Here is an 18768-nt window from a genome sequence, read left to right as displayed (position 1 = left end):
TCTGGGCGTTCATTATATAATCGTGCAATAAGACTGCCTTGTGGTGGTCCAGGAGATGACAATCATTGAAAAGCCATGCGACTACTGCGGCAACTATTCTCTATGAATGCAAGGAGCTGATTCGGGGCTCCGGGAAGGTCAAGATTGAGCATTGTGCTCCGGAAGCAAATTTCGCAGCGCATGAGCTAGCTAAGTTATTGTGGCCGGCGGATGCCCAGATTCTGTTTTACAACTTCTTGTGGATGATATACCTTGTGTTTAAGTAATAAACCTAACCATGATGGTCTTCCCGGGAAAAAAAATACACAGCTGCACTACAGGCAATATTCAGAGGGAAATGATGGTCTGATTTGTTGTCATTTTGTCATTTTTGACTGATTCTCTTGGTATCCCGGTTTCAGTTGGTGAAAAGGCCGAAGGTATTGAAGTTCTATTTTCTGAAAAATATCCAGAGTTTAGACCATTTATGGGAGCACTGGAACAAGGATTGCACTGACTCTGCTTCCAGCTTAACGTAATCATGCATGCATTAAGTAATCGACTGAATAGTACTCCCTAAGTTACTAAATATAAGTTTTTTTAGAGATTTCACTATAGACTACATACGGATGTATATAGACATATTTTAGAGTGTAGATTCACTCATTTTGCTCCGTATATAGTCGCTTATTGAAATCTCTAAAAAGACTTATATTTAAGAACGGAGGGAGTAGTTAAACTAATACACAATGGATAAGCAAGGTGTGTAGATGTGCAGTCTAAATAATACTACTTTCTTTTATCTCGCAAGGAAAGAAATTAACATTTCTAGCCACTCATGTGACTCGATTGAATGTGATTGATAAATACAATAGCATTTTTGTTCTGAAACATAAATATGCAGCCATACATGAAGTAGAGTACTATAAATTTGGATGCCATATATATAAAAGTACCAAACGCATTATTACTAAATTTCCATGACCATATCCTTTGCCACGTCCCATTCAGCCGGGAGGATTCTAGCTATGAGCTCCTTGAGAACCGATGGGCAGCTAGACTTGAGATGCTCATACACTACCGGAATCGCCCCCTATGCCGACGGCAAGGGCCGTCGGCATAGGCCTGAGTCCCGTCGGGGTAGACCTATGCCGACGGCCCCCGTCGGCATAGGGCCGTCGGCAACATATGCGTCGGCACAGCCAGGGAGGCCGTCGGCTTAGAAAAGCCGTCGGCATATATGATACGCCGACGGGGGCCGTACATCTATGCCGACGGCCTTGGCCGTCGCCAACTATCACGCCTAACGGCGGCCGCCGTCAAGTCTGCCCAATGACTGATAGCCACATGGCACCCCTATGCCGACGGCCTAGCCGTCGGCTTAGTCAAAACCTATGCCGACGGCTAGACCGTCGGCATAGGGGTGCCACGTGGCGACCAGCCGCTGCTCTAGGACCAGGCCTATGCCGATGGCCGTGCCGTCGGCATAATTTGAAACTAAGCCGACGGCCAGGCCGTCGGCATAGTTCTTCATACAGAGCTCCCAGTAGCTGCCACGTGGGCGCCTATGCCGACGGCCTAGCCGTCGGCACAGTTTTAAACTAAGTCGACGGCCATGCCATCGGCATAGGCGCCCACGTGTCAGCTACTGGGAGCTCACGCTAGACCTATGCCGACGGCCTAGCCGTCGGCATAGTTTACTTTTTCTTTTTTTTTCTTTTTTCTGTTTGTTTTCAGATCAATTCAATTCAAATAGCAGCACATATCAGCAGATATATATGATGAGATAGACATATAAAACACAACGGAATATCATCCGGCACCATCACAACAATATATGCATAAGCATCATCACACACAAGTCTCTAAATGAAAATCATCACAACCAACATAAGCATATAGAGAAGCACACAAGTCATCTAAATGATCATCACCACACACAAGTCATCTCAAGCATCATCACCACACAAGGATCATCGAGCACCGCGGAGGTCGTCACCGCCAAGACGGCCAAAGCCCAGGTCGTCAGTGCTAGCGGCAGCGCTACCGCCAAGACCGCCTCCGCCTCCGCCTCCGTGGATCGGAGTGGTCGGGCTCCGTGTCTCCAGAGTGCTGCGAAGACCGCCGCCAACGGTAGATCCACGTGTTCCCTGGATGTTGAAAAGACATATGCACGGGATATATGACTGTGTTGAAAGGCATGACATGCTTTGGGTGAATAGATTGGGGATGAACTAACCGGCGAGGGGCCAGCGTTCTGTGCCACAAACTCCTCAAAGCTCATCAGCACTGGTTGTGCTGGAGGGCATTGTGCTGGAGGGAACTGAGGACACCTGCCGGCCGCCATATCCTGAAAAGCCTGCTGCATCTGGCTATCCCTCTGCACTTGGTGTTCATAAAGCCTCTGATGCCACGCCATGGTCTCCTGGCGTGTGTACTCCATGTAGGCCTACGGTATGACAGGATGGAACTCATAAAACTACTAAATGCGGAAAATGAAGTGAGAAATGAAGATAAGAGGGAAAATACTTACAGATTGTTGCTCCTGAAAGAGGTACTGTGTACTGGTCACTGGCTGGCTCGTGCGCTGGCTCAGGCTCGGGTCGATCCGACGAAGCTGTGTGTAGGAGATACTAGGAGTGATCACAGCATCGAGAACCGCCTCCCAACCGTGCTCCTTGGGCCCCATCCTCAACACCGCCATGTCGTCCAGAGGCGCCGCAATGGGGTTAGGTGTGTCAGGATGTAACTCCAGATACGCTTCAGAGTAGGCCTTCTTCCTCTATGCGGTCTTCTTGCCGTAGTACTTGGGCTCGCCAGGCTTGGGGTCCTTCCGCGTATGGGCGATCTCCCATGCCTGCATGTGTGAGAGCGGCCGCTTCAGTTTCTCCTCCTGCACCACCAAACAGAGGTTAGTCATACATAAGAAAGTGATGGTAAATAGAAGAAGAAGAATGTTTAATGGGGTTAGTCATACATTAACTGCCTTGTGGAGATAGTGGTTTCGGTTTCCCTGAGCATGTACTCCCTCCGTCCCTCGGTTAGCCTTATTTTTGGTTCTCATAGCCGCCCAGGCTCCAGCCTCATCACACCAAAGATCCACCAATGCCGCCCAGGACTCGTCTTTTCCATAACACCAATTTGGACACACCTACATAATAAAAGCATAATGGCATGTAGGTGTGTCCAAATTGGTGTTATGGAAGCATAAAGCATAAAGCATAATGTACCACAAGGTAATGAAAGCATAATGAAAGCATAATATATGAAAGCATAATGAAAAATCTTTTATACTTACCGCCAAGAACTCGGGCCTCTCCAAGGTAATGCCCATCCTCCGCGCTTCTTCCTTGGTCATCTTCACACCAAGATAGTCGTGGTAGTATGTGGAGATGGCCACATAGCGCACCTCGTACTGCATCTGGTGGGCCTTCTTCTTGCATTGGTGCAGCACGATCTGGTCCGCTCTAGCCCTGTGCTCCGGAAGAACTCGATAGAATTTCTACAATCATGCATGAAACAAGAATGGGAGAAGCCATGAGTTAAATCATTCATGAAACTAGAATGGACTTGTGCTTCTGAAGAGAACTCACCCAGAAAGTAGTGATCACGGCCTTGGCATGGGTCTCATGGTCCGCGTGGTGGGCCGCTTCCCAGTGGTCCCAGCTCATGGCCAAAACCCGACGGTCCGGCTGCCTGACTGGATCAGGACAGTACAACCCCGGCCAATATAACTTCAGCAAGACGGTGATGAGGCCGTTGGGAATACGGACCCCTTTAGAATATATCCAGTTGCTGCAAAAGAATGAACGATTAGCATGTGACAAGAAAAATAAATAACAACCGGAATAAGCATGTGACAAGCAACATAATGAACCACTTACTCTTTTCCCGTGGGCTCAATGAGCCACTTCTGCTCCTCAGTAGCAGGAACCTGCTTTGGTAGCTTTGCGTTGCCACGCAGCCACCCCTTCGTGTCAACCCCCTTCCCGTCACCACCATCATCCCCGCCACCACCCTCCTCCTCGCCTGCCTCCCCCTCCCCAACCTCCTCCTCCTCCTCCTCCTCGCCTGCCTCCTCCTCCACCTCCTCCTCCTCCTCCTTCTCCTCGCCTGCCTCACTAGAGGAGGTTACCTCACTAGAGGAGGGCCTCGAAAACAACACCCCTAAGTCGGTGAGGGTGCGCTCTTTCTGGCCGCGACCCCCTGTAGTGGCTCTCCCCCCAGCACCTCGTCCTCTAGAGGCTCTCCCCCCGCCCCCTCCTCCTCTAGGGGCACCTCTCCCTCGACCTCCCTGTGAGGAGTCATCGTCAAGTAGCCGAGGGGGAGGATTACGTGCTCGACCACTCCGACTAGGCAGGCCGACGACCTTGCGTAGGAAACCCACGCTGTCGGCCTTCCCCTTGCCCATGTTCCACGAACCTGCATTGAAAAGAGAAAAAGCAATTAGTAAATTAATGAAATGAAGGAAAAGGCATGATAATAAACACATTAATAAAAAGGCATATTCCTAAACTATAGAAAAAAAATACTTGAAACGTACATCTGCTAGAACCCATATGAATCATCACTGTTGTAACCTCTTTCTCGGTCCGTCTCATCATCACTATCAATCATATCATTTTCGTTGTCCGACGGATGTGGAGGCTCTTCCTCGTCGTCAGCGTCTTCGTTTAACTTTTCTAGCATAAGTATGTCATTTTCATTGACAATGTTCTCACCATCATTCCGTGCATCGTCGACGTTTGGGTCCACATCATCATCACCCAATGGTCTAGCGTCATCGTTTCTAACCACATCATCATCATCATCATCAGGTTGCTCTTGATAGAACACTCCCTCGTATGTCATGGGGTTAATGTTGTAGTAATCGTCTTCATGGGGTTAAGATTGACTCCATTACTTATATTCGATACATAACCATCGGTGAACTTCAAAATTTGTTTCAGCCAGATAAGTACTTCTTTTTTTTCTGGCGGTTTAAGGACAAAGTCAGCATCTGGCTTGAACCAGTTTTTACGACCGCCTGTGGGAGGCTTAATGTTAAGGCGTGGTCTATCACAAATTCTCTGTTGATCGGCTCTAGCTTTTACGTTATCCTTCGTCTTATCAGGAATGTTGAGGATCGTGTGGAAAAGTGACTCTGCCACATTCTTTTCGGTGTGCATCACATCAATATTGTAAGGAAGTTTGAGGTCCTTGAAATAGGGAAGCTGCGAGAAGGGGGTAATGTGCGTCCAGTTGTGCGTCTCACCATATCCCTCGAAGCCTTTGGCTTTGGCTTTGCCTTTGCCTTTGACTTTAGGCTTGAGAGCTTTTAGCTGAGCAAGAACATCTGCCCCCGAAAATGTTGGAATCTCGGTTACTTCATGAACAACCCGGCCTTTCGTGAAGTTCTTCTTGTCTTCCCTGTCTGGATGGTCTGGAGGGAGGAACTGTCGATGCAGGTCAAAGGCTACATACTTGCCACCCTTACTCAGCCAAATCATTCGCAGAGCCTGCATGCACACTGGGCATGGCATCTTACCACTTGTACACCATCCGCAGAATAGAGCATAGCCGGGAAAGTCATGCATGCAATAGTGCAACCAAACTTTCATCAAGAAATTTCTCTGCAAATCCCGGTCGTATTCAACCTCGGAAAATACCAAGAATGGTGCAAAGCATCCACAAGCGGCTGCATAAACACACCCAACTGCTTCCCCGGGTAGTCAGGCCCCGGAATGATGAGCGACAAGAACATGGTCTTCCGTTGCATTAGGGCACCAGGAGGAAGATTGAGCGGAATTACAAACACAGGCCAGCAGCTGTATGGATTGGACGACATACCATATGGATTCAACCCATCACCTGATATGGCTATTCTGACATTCCCAGCCTCGGCTGCTTCCTCGGGGTATTCTTCATCGAATGACTTCCATGCTTCCCCTCCCGATGGATGTATGATTTTTTTTGGATTGTACCTTACACCTTCCTTGTGCCACTTCATCATTTTGGCAGACTCCTTCATGATGAAAAGGCGCTGCAGTCTTTTTATAAAATCAAGATATCGAAGAACCTTAACGGGGATGGTTAGCTGCTTTTTCTCACCATCCTCACCGACCACCTCAATGTACCGAGATGAACCGCACTTCCTACAGTACTTGTCATCCGCATACTCGTGCCTAAACAAAAGGCAATTCTTTGGGCAAACATCTATTTTCTCATAATCCATAGAGAGTGCCTTCATGATTTTCTTTGTATCGTACATGCTTTTCGGTAGTTCATGACCCTCAGGGAGGCTGTTAGCCCATACTCCCAGGAATGCTTCGAAGCATTTCTGGCTACAGCCATACTCAGCCTTGACTGCAATCAGTTGCGAGATGGCATCCAGCTGAGATATTTTCGCACCCGCATAAAGAGGTTTCTTCGACGAGGCCAAGACCTCCAAGAAGGCCTTTGTGGTTGCCTCCGGCTCCTCTGGTTCATTCTCTGAAGGTGTCGCATTTGCTGTTTCTGCAACAATGACATCATCTAGCATGTCCCTGACCCCGTCGTCCTCATATCCATCGATGCGTTGTCGCATCACCTCCTCTCTACCACGGTCCTGCTCGGCTATGTTTATCGGCGGCATGTCAAAGTTTGGCATATATCCGTGCGTGCGAAGATGCTCACTCATGTCCGTCTGATTTCTACGATGACGTCTGGCACATCTCGCACAGGGGCATGGTGGGATAATTCTCATTGGACGACGGAATATCTCCTTCAAATACACATCGGTTTTCGCGATCCACTCTGATGTTACTCGATTCCGACGGATAAAACCACTGTACATCCACTGATTATCTGTCATCCTCTGCTTTTTTGCAACCCACACAACATAATTAAGGATTCACTTAAATTAATCACATCAAATTTTCAGTTTCTACCGCGTTTAATCCACCTACATCTCTAATAGGTAAAGATGGGTCCTAATCTCACCCGAGAATGTGTAGATTGAGTACGTTGTCCACGCTCTACCCCGTTCCGAGACAAAATTTCGGCAGCACCTCCCCGCTGTTCTCCAGATACACGTCTCGGCAAAATGCCAAGAGAATGTGCATCCGGAGAACAACAGGGAGGCGCCGCCGAAATCCTGTCTCGGAACGGGGTAGAGCATGAACAACGTACCCAATCTACACATCCTCGGGCTGTCCGTGGAAAGCGCTGGACAATCCGAAAGAGCTGCAGTGATAAATATGCAATTGAATGCATATTTATCGATGCAACCCTTTCGGACGGGAGACCTAGGTTACGCGACTTGATGTGAAAATTTAATCTAGTGACATGGAAAAAAAGTGGACGGGGTCATGGAATTGCTGCTCACCCTCCGACTGTAGAGGAAGTAGTCGAGCAGAGGCAGGATCACGGACCAAACCCAGACGACGAAGGCTCCAGGGAGATGAAATACCACAAAGCCTGTAAATTTTACCGAGTCAAAAAATTTGACGGCACCACATCACATAAAGCATTTGGCACAACATTATGAATCGACATGAAACAAAATGTCAAATTGCAAAAAAAAATCCATGAACACAAGCAACGAGAACAACGGGTGCTCACTGGGGCTGGGAGCGGGCACGGCGGCGTCTGGCGGTGGAGGGAGCTCACTAGGGCTGGGAGCGGGCACGGCGGCGTCTGGCGATGGAGGGAGGAGCTCACTGGGGCGGGAGTGTCCGTGGAAAAAATTAGGTCATCACCTCACATTAAGCATTGACACATTAAACTATGAAAAAATCATATTTTCTCAAGTGTCAATTTGGAAGCACTTATCATATCCCAATTTAGGTAATCACCTCACATTAAGCACTGACATATCATTTTTTTAGCAAGATCATCATGATGAAATAACCACTTATCATATCCCAAATTTGAAGACATCTCACATAGCTACTTAACAACATCACAAACTGAAAATAAAAACTAAATCATGCATCCATTCATTTTGCCGAGATTCATCCATCCATCTAAGACACATAGAACATTCATCCATCTAACAACCTAACAACATCCAACATCCATCCATTCATACATCCAACATCCATCCATTCATACATCCAATAGTAGCTAAATCATGCAAAAAATGAAGAAAAAAAGACAAAGGAGTGCTAGCTCACCGAGGAGAGCGGTGTCGCGGCTGTGGAGTTGGGGCCGGCGGTGTGGGGACGGGAGGGCCGGGGCGTGGCTGGGCCGGCCAGAGAAGCACGGCCAACGGGAGGGCCAGGGCGGTGCGGCCGGCGGGGAGGTCAGGGCGTGGGGGTGGAGAGGGCAGGGGCGGGGTCGCACGCGGTGGCGCCGGGCTGGAGAGGCGGGGACGGGGCTGGGCCGGGGTGGAGGCGAAGCGGCGGCGCAGCGTGGGGGCGGCGGGGAGCGACGCAGCGTCGGGGGCGCGATAGGGAATGAGTGGAGGGGGTTCGCCCCGCGGGTGGATAAGGCAGACTATGCCGACGGCTAAGCCGTCGACATACGTGAGGAGGCCACGTGTCACCTATGCCGACGGCTTAGCCGTAGGCATACTTTTTTATTTTTTTTATATTTTTTATTACCCACGTCACTGATCCGCGTAACGCCTACCGTATGGCCTAAGCTATGCCGACGGCTTTGCCGTCGGCATAGTTTTATTTTCCTTTTTTATTTTATATAAATTTTTTAATGTTTTCTTATAGTTATATATTTATTCTTTTTATTTTATATAGATTTTAAATTTTTTTATAGTTATAATTTTCCTTTTTATGTATTATTATTTCATATAGATTTTTAATTTTTTTAAACCGCTCAGCCCTCTCCTCTCCCGGAACCACACAGAGGGGAGGGGAGGGGAGGCGCCGTCCGTGATGGGGGCCACACCCCGGAGACACGTGCCGCCTCTTCGGACATGCCACAACACCACCCCACATGTATGAGGGTCCGGTACGACGCTCCGGTGCCATTGCTACCCCTCAGGTCCCCCGTCCCGCCTAACCCTGTAGCGTTTGACCACGGGATCTAGCCCTTTGACTTTGCACGGACGGGCTTTGACCAGCGGACCTTCCCACCCGGTTTTGTTAGGTCAGCCCATAGGAACACTTTGGAGCAACATCCGGGCCAGACCCACAACAAGATCCCCTCCGTGTAGACCCGATGCGTCCGTTTCCCCCCTCCAGGTGCTGGCGGCGGCGCCGTCCGTGAGGGGGGCCACGCCCCGGAGACGCGTGCCGCCTCTTCGGACATTTCACCACACCACCCCGCATGTATGAGGGCCCGGTGCGATGCTCCGATGGCATTGCTACCCCCCAGGCCCCCCTACCGCCTAACCCTGTAGCGTTTGACCACGGGATCTAGCCCTTTGACTTTGCACGGACGGGCTTTGACCAGCGGATCTTCCCACCCGGTTGTGTTAGGTCAGCCCATAGGAACACTTTGGAGCAACAACCGGGCCAGACCCACAGCAAGATCCCCTCCATGTAGACCCGACGCGCCCGTTTCCTCCCTCCAGGTGCCGGCGGCGGCGCCGTCCGTGAGGGGGAGCAGACCCCGGACACGCTCCGGTGGCATTGCTACCCCCCAGGGCCCCCGTCCCGCCTAACCCTGTAGCGTTTTACCACGGGATCTAGCCCTTTGACTTTGCACGGATGGGCTTTGACCAGTGGACCTCTCCACCCGGTTGTGTCGGGTCAGCCCAGAGGGACACCGGGGAGCAACATCTGGGCCAAATGCACAGCTAAATCCACTCCGTGTAGACCCGATGCGGTAGTTTCCCCCCTCCAGGTGCCGGCGGAGGCGCCGTCCGTGAGGGGGCCACGCACCGGAGACGCGTGCGGCCTCTTCGGACATGCCACAACACCACCCCACATGTATGAGGCGCGGTACGATGCTCCGGTGGCATTGCTACCCCCCAGGGCCCCCGTCCCGCCTAACCCTGGAGCGGTTGACCACGAGATCTAGCCCTTTGACTTCCCACGGACGGGCTTTGATCAGTGGACCTCTCCACCCGGTTGTGTCAGGTCGGCCCAAAGGGACACCGGGGAGCAACATACAGGCCAGATCCACAGCAAGATCCTCTCCGTGTAGACCCGACGCGTCCGTTTCCCCCTCCAGGTGCCGGCGTCGGCGCCGTCCGTGAGGGGGGCCACACCCCGGAGACGCGTCCCGCCTCTTCGGACATGCCACCACACCACCCCGCATGTATGACGGCCCGGTGCGACACTCCGGTGGCATTGCTACCCCCCAGTGCCCCCGTCCCGCCTAACCCTGTAGCGTTTGACCACCGGATCTACCCCTTTGACTTTGCACGGACGGGCTTTGACAAGTGGACCTCCCCACCCGATTGTGTTAGGTCAGCCCATAGGAACACTTTGGAGCAACATCCGGGGCAGACCCACAGCAAGATCCCCTCCGTGTAGACCCCACGCGTCCGTTTCCCCCCTCCAGGTGCCGGCGGCAGCGCCGTCCATGAGGGGGGCACACCCCGGAGACGTGTGCCGGGCATTTGCAACCGCGACAACACTTCCAGACTTGTGAGAGGCCGCCGGCGCAAGATTTGGCGGCATGCTAGCCCCCGGAGGCCGCCGGCCACAGCCGTAGACGCGCGGAGGGCAATCCGTGTAGAGGGAATTTTTCGGATACTTCTCCATCACCAAAAATTATGAAAAAATGCCATCGTTCCTATAGCACATGTGCCCACGTCGTGCAAAAAAACTCATGATTTTATCGCGCTCCGAGTATTTAGTAATATTGACGCCGGATCGTTACCGCAGAACGTCTACTACCGTGTCATCGCCGTCCGTGAGGGGGGGCCACGCCCCGGAGACGCGTCCCGCCTCTTCGGACATGCTACCAAACCACCCCGCATGTATGAGGGCCCGGTGCGACGCTCCGGTGGCATTGAGGGCCATGGGGGGACGGGGGCCCTGGGGGTAGCAATGGCACCGGAGCGTCGCACCAGGACCTCAACCGTGAGGGGGGCACTCCCCTGAGCCGCGTGTCGGGTGCCTGCGCCTGCCACCATGCTTCCACAACCGTAGGAGGGCCCACCGCAACGCCTAGCGGCATTGCTACCCCCAGGTACCCTGTCCCGTCTAACCCTGACAAAGACGACCGCTGGGTCTAGCCCTTTGACTTTTGCCGGACGGGGTTTGACCGGTGGACCTTTTCACCTGGTTTTCATAGCCCAGCCCATAGCTAGACCCCCCAACACCGTCCCGGCCCAACCCACCCCAAGATTCCCTCCGTGTCGGCCCGACGTGGCCGTTTCCCCTCTCCGTGACACGGTGGCAGCGACGCCCGTGAGGGGAGCACACCCCGGAGCCGCGTGTCGGGTGCCTGAGCCTGCCACTACGCTTCCACAACCGTAGGAGGGCCCACTGCGACACCTCGCGGCATTGCTACCCCCCAGGTACATCGTCCCGTCTAACCCTGACACAGACGACCGTCGGGTCTAGCCCTTTGGCTTTCACCGCACGGGGTTTGACCGGTGGACCTTTTCACCTGGTTGTCATAGCCCAGCCCATAGCTACACCCCCAACACAGTCCCGACCCAACCCACCCCAAGATTCCCTCCATGTCGGCCCGACGTTGCCGTTTCCCCCCCTCCCGGACACGGCGGCAGCGACGCCCGTGAGGGGAGGGGCACACCCCGGAGCCGCGTGCCGGGTGCCTGCGCCTGCCACCACGCTTCCACAACCGTAGGAGGGCCCATCGCAACACCTGGCGGCATTGCTACCCCCAGGTACCCCGTCCCGTCTCCCCTCTCCGTAACACGACGGAAGCGACGCCCGTGAGGGGGCAATCGATATATATATATATAAGGCACATTTAAGTTAATCTAATTATTTTGGAAAAAAATAAAAAGGAAAAAGAGAAAATAAATAAAATATGAAAAAAATATTAGAAATCTATGCCTACGGCTATGCCGTCGGCATAGCTACAGCCACAGAAGGGTAGAGCCATGGATCGATGACGTGGCATATGGCGCGGATCGATGACGTGGGACCGTCCATGGGCCAAGCCTATGCCGACGGCAAGGCTGTCGGCATAGATATGCCACCCCACGGACCATTGAGCGTTTCGGATCGTTGACGTGGCAGATCACGCGGATCGATGACGTGGCAGATATGCCGACGGCCACCGTTAGGCCCCGTCGGCGTAGGCTTCACGCCGTCAAAGGATGTCGCCGCCCGGGCAGTCGGGCACACAGATATGCCGAAGACAGCCTCTATGCCGACGGCCGCCGTAGGCATATTTATTGGGATGCCGACGGCCCATCTGTGCCAACGGCCCCCGTCGGCATAGGTGGATGTATGCCGAAGGCGTTTCTACGCCGACGGCCTGACCTGTGCCGTCGGGATAGATCTGTTGATGCCGACGGGGGCCGTCGGCATAGATTTGGCCGTCGGCAATTGGGTAAATTCTGGTAGTGATAACCGCCGCTTGCCATCATAGCCTTGAAATTGGAAGGAGAGGCAAGGAACTGCAAACAAGCCTCTTTGAGACGATGGAAACCATGCTGCTATGCTAAAGCCAAACTGGTGGCTACCATTTTGGAATCAATGTGATTACACAATTTCTCCTCGCATATCAGCTTCAGCCTGACGATGTTGTATCTGTCAGCCGCTACGAGCAGATGGCTGGCTATCACCACATCAAGCACAGAAGGAACCAAATCGGTGTATATAAAGTGGAGCAAGGACTTGAACACATCAGCTTCCATGTCATGAATTTCAATAGGACTAACGGCAGAACTCTCCTTCATAGCGCCAAGGAGCTCCACCTTGAAGACGGATGAGCGAGCAGCGAGGACACACCTGTGAGCAGAGAGTGTCTGTCCGCCGACTTGAAAGGTCAGGTCTGCCGCATCCTTGCTGTTGAGGAGGTCGCCGAGATGTTGGTGCAAGTCGCTTGGAGGAACCTTGTTTCTTCTTCGCCGTGGATCTCCTTTATGACAGTGACATCGCACGTGATGGTGAGACAGTCATCTTTCAGAAGCTGTGATCCTTCTAGATCAGCCTTCTTGATGAAGTTATGGTAACCCCAGCTATCACCTTCGCCTGAGAAGGTACCCATAGGGAACGTACGGCTGTATGAAGGCAGCGGTTGTCCATTCTTATTAAGTACACAGAGCATGAATTTCGCCTTGACATCTTTGGCATCGGCAGATTCGAGTAATACTAGAAAAAGAGATATGAAATCGGCAGAACCCTTGTTGCCGTTTGGGTAATATCTCAAGGCCCAGTCGTGTCCGCCAACACTGAAAGGAGTAGAGGTCACGGCCTCGCCGTTCTTCAGTAGTGCCTTGGCTCTTGAGTACTCACTTACCTTGAGCACAAACGACCTTTCCTCGGATGCCATGGCAACAGAGATCTTGCAATGCTCCGCCATTGTGGAGATGGGCTTGGAGTAAGATGGAAGACTGGCGAGAGAAAAGATTTATTTGCTGCGTCTATCTATCTATATTCCTTCGCGCCGCCGCCTGGTGGTGTCATCGGAAGCACGCCCGTCGCTGGCGCTAGCGCCTAGCAGGGTGGGGAGCCAGAAGCGCGAGGAGGTGGTGACGCTAGAGCAGAAGGAGGGAGTTGCAGCTCGACGGCGGGAGTTGCTGGCGCTGGAGCAGAGGTGGATGGGATCGGGGGCAAGAGACACGCGGGAAAAAGGGTGGCGGCGGGCGGAGCCGAGAGGAAACATGCATGCGCGTTAGGTTTTCCACCGGTTGGTTTTTACCAGACGCATTGGGAAAATTGGATGGCCAAGATCAGCTTGGGGATGAGATCATACAGTTCACAGCCGAGGCTGCAATCGCCCTGAGAAGCTCCGGTATTACTATTTCCCCTGGGAGGATCATCATATCTTAAGAAGTTTCTTTTTTCATTTGTTTCACGTTCACATGAAAGCACCTCTCATTTTGGTTTTCTTTTTCGGGTCCATATGAAAACACCTTCGGGAGTAGACACCATTGCATTGCGTTGCAACGCTCTGCCCTTTGTAGGAGGTGAATCATTGGCAGACACAGAAAAAAATTGTTTGTGCACTGAGAGGTTAAATTGTGCGATCGAGTCACATTGACCGACAGGAAAATCATCACTATATGTATATAGGGACACATTACAGCAACTCTAGCAGAGTCATCATATGGTCACATAATTCCATGTGCCGGTTGTGCGATCAGCAGGAGAAAACCGCGCAACACCTAACTCTGTCCTGCTGCTATGCAAAGGAGGTTTGGTTCCAGTTCAGCAGAACAAGCAGCGCAATGTACAATGCTATTTCGTCGGCACCCTCGATTGGGGAATGGTGATTCAGGTTGTATTCTGCTACAGGTGAAAAAGAGAAAGTATCTGAGGATATTACTTTGGCCGCGTATATCGCGTGGAATCTGTGGAAGGAGCGAAACCGGAGGGTTTTTGACCAGAAGGAGCGGACGGCCATCTCTCTGGCTGTTTTCATCAAGGAGGAGGTTAATTTATTCTGTGAGGCAACTAAGAGGACCACTGTAGTATAGATGTGAGATTTCCCGTGATGTGGTGTTTTTTCATGTTGTTCTGAGTGCGTGGGTATGGTGTTTGAGCTAGGCTCTAGTGGTTTTGTAATGACTTCTCTTTCTTCTATAATGCAAAGGCAGAGTTCCTGCTGTTTGCGTCAAAAAATTATATCGCCGTGAGCAAGCAGCCCAGCATGGTGATGTTGACCGAGAATGCCACTCTAGCAAGTCACCATCCTGCCTCGGATCACCATAATTTATGGAGAGGTTGTTCCATATCGAGCCTCCGAGCCTTCATATTTGGAGGATGTGGGCATTTGTTTAGAGCGCACTCCATCCGTCAACCTTTCATACAGGATGGAAGTTTCACCTTTCTTCTTAGCCTCCCGCGCGGGGACGGAAGTTTCATACGGGGCTGAAGTTTCACCCCTCCCAGCATCCCATGCGGTCCATCTCCTATCTTTCCCCTTCTTTCCCCCTCCTGCCCAGAATCGATACCGTGCTGCTGGAATCGCTGCCCCGCCGATACCGCTGGCTCAGCAGTGACGCGGCCGGGGGTGGGCCGCCCACTGCAGCTCTCTTACTGATTTTTCTATCTCTTGTCGGGGGTGGGCCGCCCACAACACACGGCAACAGTGATGAGGCCCGCCACCACCGGCTCATGTCATTTGATCATTTTCGAGTGACTAGTAAGCGTGCACGTGCAACGCACGTATCATAATTTATAAAAAAATCTATTTTAAATCTTATTTTTTAGTGATTTTTGTATCGAGCCATCAAAATATGTCTCATGCCCAACAATGAGAGTGCGCGTGTAATACACAACCGACAACACATGTCTTCACAATAAATTCACGATCACATAACTTTATTATAATTTTTTACATAATTTTTTAAAAAACAACAACTAAACAACATTATGTACTACGCCCTCTGTAAACTAAACTGAAAAAATGTCTTATATTAACATATAAAGGTAATATATATCGAGGAGATCCTCCTCCGTCTTCATGTATTTTTAGAGGGATAATAAAATATTGGATTTTTTAGAGAGATAAAAATAATTATTGAATCTCAATTGAAAAATGACAAATATATCCATGTTAAATTTAGAAAACATAAATCCAAATAAAAAAGGTGATTTTTTAAAAAAAATAAACATGCTAATATCACTCAACTTAGTCTTAGTCAACTGAAATCTAACTACACCTTTACAAATACTTTAATTTTTGATATAATTCATTCGTTGCCTACCTAGCAGCTAGCTTGGTTTCCGATTCAAGAACGCAATCGTGAATTAGCAGGTAAAGGAAACTCAGCCGAGCGCTAGGCATCCGGCATCAGATGAACGGCTGGGTTGGATTGATCGGACTTTTGATAATTTTCTGGCCCATATCAATAGACAGGGAGACGTTTCCCTCACTTAGGCCCCTCACACCGTCACCTATCTACCCACCCACCGCTTCACCTAAAAAAAATCCCACCGGCCGTAACATTTCTCCCCGTCGTTCCCCATTCTTCCTTGGTCGTCGCCAGCTCCCTCTCCCCGTCACCTCAGGCCACCCCTCCCCTTCGTACCCACTGCCACCTCGAGATTCGCAAACCCCTTCTCTTCCCCGCCTTTTCGTCGAATCCAGCCGCCCAAGTGGCGGAGGAGGTCCCCGAGCTCGGCATGCACGGGAGCATCCCAGCGCTAGGCTCCGTCGGAGGTGCGGGACTTCCACGCCCCTGCTCTTCCCCGTCCTTCTTCGAATCTGCTCGCCGAAGTGCCGAAGGATGCGCTCGAGCTCAGCATGCTCACGGGCGACCCAGCGCGGATGCCCGCAACAAGACAACAAGGAGCGGGCCTGGGTGCGCAAAAATATATGGGCACAGTTCGATGCCTCCACTGGTATGAGCTATCTTTGCACTTAAATTTTAATTCATACTGTGCAGTTTACCGTGTACTAATGTGACCATAATTTCAATTAGGCGTGCCTCTGTTTGATGTGCTATTCAAGATCCCTGTACAATTGTGTTATTCAAGATACAATGGCACTCGATGATGCTTGCTAAGAAGGTCTGCAGTACCCACTGGACTGTAGCTTGCCAGATGACTGGAAGATGGGTACTTCATCCTCTCTTGTTTGTTCATTTGAAGCGAGATAAATAAGATTCATGCATTGTAATGAAAACTGCAGATTTAGCTAAACTCAACTGATGGTGTAATATCTCTTCCTATGAGCTGCAGTAATGGTATCTTCCGTAGGAGTAATAAGGCATTGCTGCATAAACATACTTGACTTTCAAATGAGCGTGTCAAGAGGTTTAATTAGTGTCAATCCCTACTTTAATTATATCTGGATATATGGTTCCTGTACTATTTGAAATTTATCAATCAGATGTACAGAATAACAGAAATTTGCTACATAAGCTAACATTACAAGGGGAAGTAGAAATTAAACATTTCATATAGTGATTTGTAATATCTGATATGTCATCATCGTGTGTTTCCTATTGTAGATAAAATTTGGACCATGGCTCGGTATGGTCAATTGGAGAAGACATTACTATGACTACAAAGATCTGTTTTTTCAGGTGATGAATTGTAACCTTATATTCTTTATTACTTGGAATTGAAAATCACTGGAAGCAATCTGTAATTACTTCGGAGAGAATCTTTTACTCTTTTCTGTCTTGCTCTTGTTCAGTATAGGATGTACTCCGTATATCATTATCACTATCATGGTGTATTTTTGCCATTGAGGAATATTCCCATGTAGCAAATTTACCTAGAAAATACAAAACTTTGGCATATCACCATCAGGTGCAGACGTACTCTTTCTCCCAAATACTACAGCAGTATCCCTACAATCAGATGTACAAAAATTTGCTTGCTAAAAAACTAATCAATAATCCATGAAATCTAACTGGATTAATTAAGGATCAAGCCACTCACCTTGTGGCTACAATCGACCAGATTGATCTCTCCACGTTCCTGCATGTGAAGAACTGATCAGTGCCCCAAGTCAAAACTACTGCATGCATACCTTATACATGAAGCCCTTACTCAAAATTCAGAAAATATGCAGAATAACCATTTTTATTGACATAGCTATCTGCAGTCCTAGACAAAGTGTGACCATAATCCACACTACTACACATGAATTACTATATAGCTACCTTATTGGGGCCTATATGCCTGATCCTCATATCTTCTTGTTTGGCAAAGAGTTCACAATTTGCACTTATTAGTCTTGAATGGAGAAGATTGCACATGCTATTGTACAACTGGGCAATGGTGTGGAGCTCCATAAGCGACGCCGGCGACTCCAATTGTCCTTCTCGCCTATGCATCCCGACAGAGAAGCTTTAGAAACTATAATCTGTCTACTCCTTGTTCAGGTTCAGTAATGAACATATTATTACACAAATTAATTTAACAAAACTGGATTCTCTTTTTTGGTGATGAAACTGTAGCAACATTAGCACGGTTTTTGTCAATACTACAAAAGAGGGGGATAGTTGATCGTTGGAAACACCATTGACACAGGCTTGACGCACAACTGGGTTATAGATCAATTGTCTTCCCACTTCAGTAACACCATGATCTTGTACTTGCCTTTTGAAAATCATGGACGAACAACCTGTGATCTGGTACCAATTTTTGGCACAACCATGAACTCCCAAAGCGATTCACCAGAGTGATTTATGCTTTCTGACAGGTATGCACATATAAGATGGATTTCTTCTGAACCGATTGGAAGCATACGGCAACATGGGCGTACACAAGCGCTAGCCTAAGCATGCAGGTAGATATTATAGACATCTTGTTGATGCAGGTGTGCAAGGATGCAATATTCATGACCGAGCGCAACGTCGGTGGATCTGTATCTTTGGGTTCAGAATTTTGAAAGAAAGGGGATGTGGGAAACAATAAGAGGGGAGCTCTACCTCCAGCAGCACTTTCCCGGTCGTCGGCGTCGTGCTTCCAGCTACGGCCGCTGCAGACGATGGCGGGCAGCAGCCGCCGACGCCTTCCGGCGCGGCTGTGCACAACTTCCCGATGAGCACCGTGGACTGGATGCTCTGGAGGTTGCGTCCTCGAGTGCCTTGAGATTTCCTGCTACTGCTTAACGTACTTAGTTGGCCAATCAGTTTAGAAAATTATTTGGCCAATCAGTTAAGAAAATTATTTTGTTGGATATGTAGGTATGTGCAAGAAGAGGAGCCGACCTTCTCGAAGCCGGGGATGACAGTGGATAGCTCAATGAATCGTCGGTTGATCTTCTCTCGGCGCTTCCGCTTCTACTCCGCTGCAAGAGAGAGGGGCGGCAGGG

The 18768-nt window shown here is 50.1% G+C and overlaps 1 long non-coding RNA gene and 1 pseudogene across 1 annotated transcript; one reads left to right on the top strand and one right to left on the bottom strand.

The window, feature by feature from the left end:
* Positions 1 to 949: 949 nt before the first annotated feature.
* LOC125506126 lies at positions 950 to 13353 on the bottom strand (annotated as a pseudogene).
* Positions 13354 to 16427: 3074 nt separating this feature from the next.
* On the top strand, positions 16428 to 18768 carry LOC125506125. The gene is made up of 4 exons (XR_007282589.1): positions 16428 to 16556; positions 16952 to 17026; positions 18154 to 18523; positions 18641 to 18768. It is a non-coding gene; the product is annotated as an uncharacterized LOC125506125 (long non-coding RNA).

Source organism: Triticum urartu, chromosome 5 (genome assembly GCF_003073215.2).
Source record: "Triticum urartu cultivar G1812 chromosome 5, Tu2.1, whole genome shotgun sequence".
In the NCBI taxonomy this organism is placed as follows: domain Eukaryota; kingdom Viridiplantae; phylum Streptophyta; class Magnoliopsida; order Poales; family Poaceae; genus Triticum; species Triticum urartu.
The sequence above is the reverse complement of the archived record's forward strand: the minus strand, read 5'-3'. Positions and strand labels throughout refer to the sequence as shown.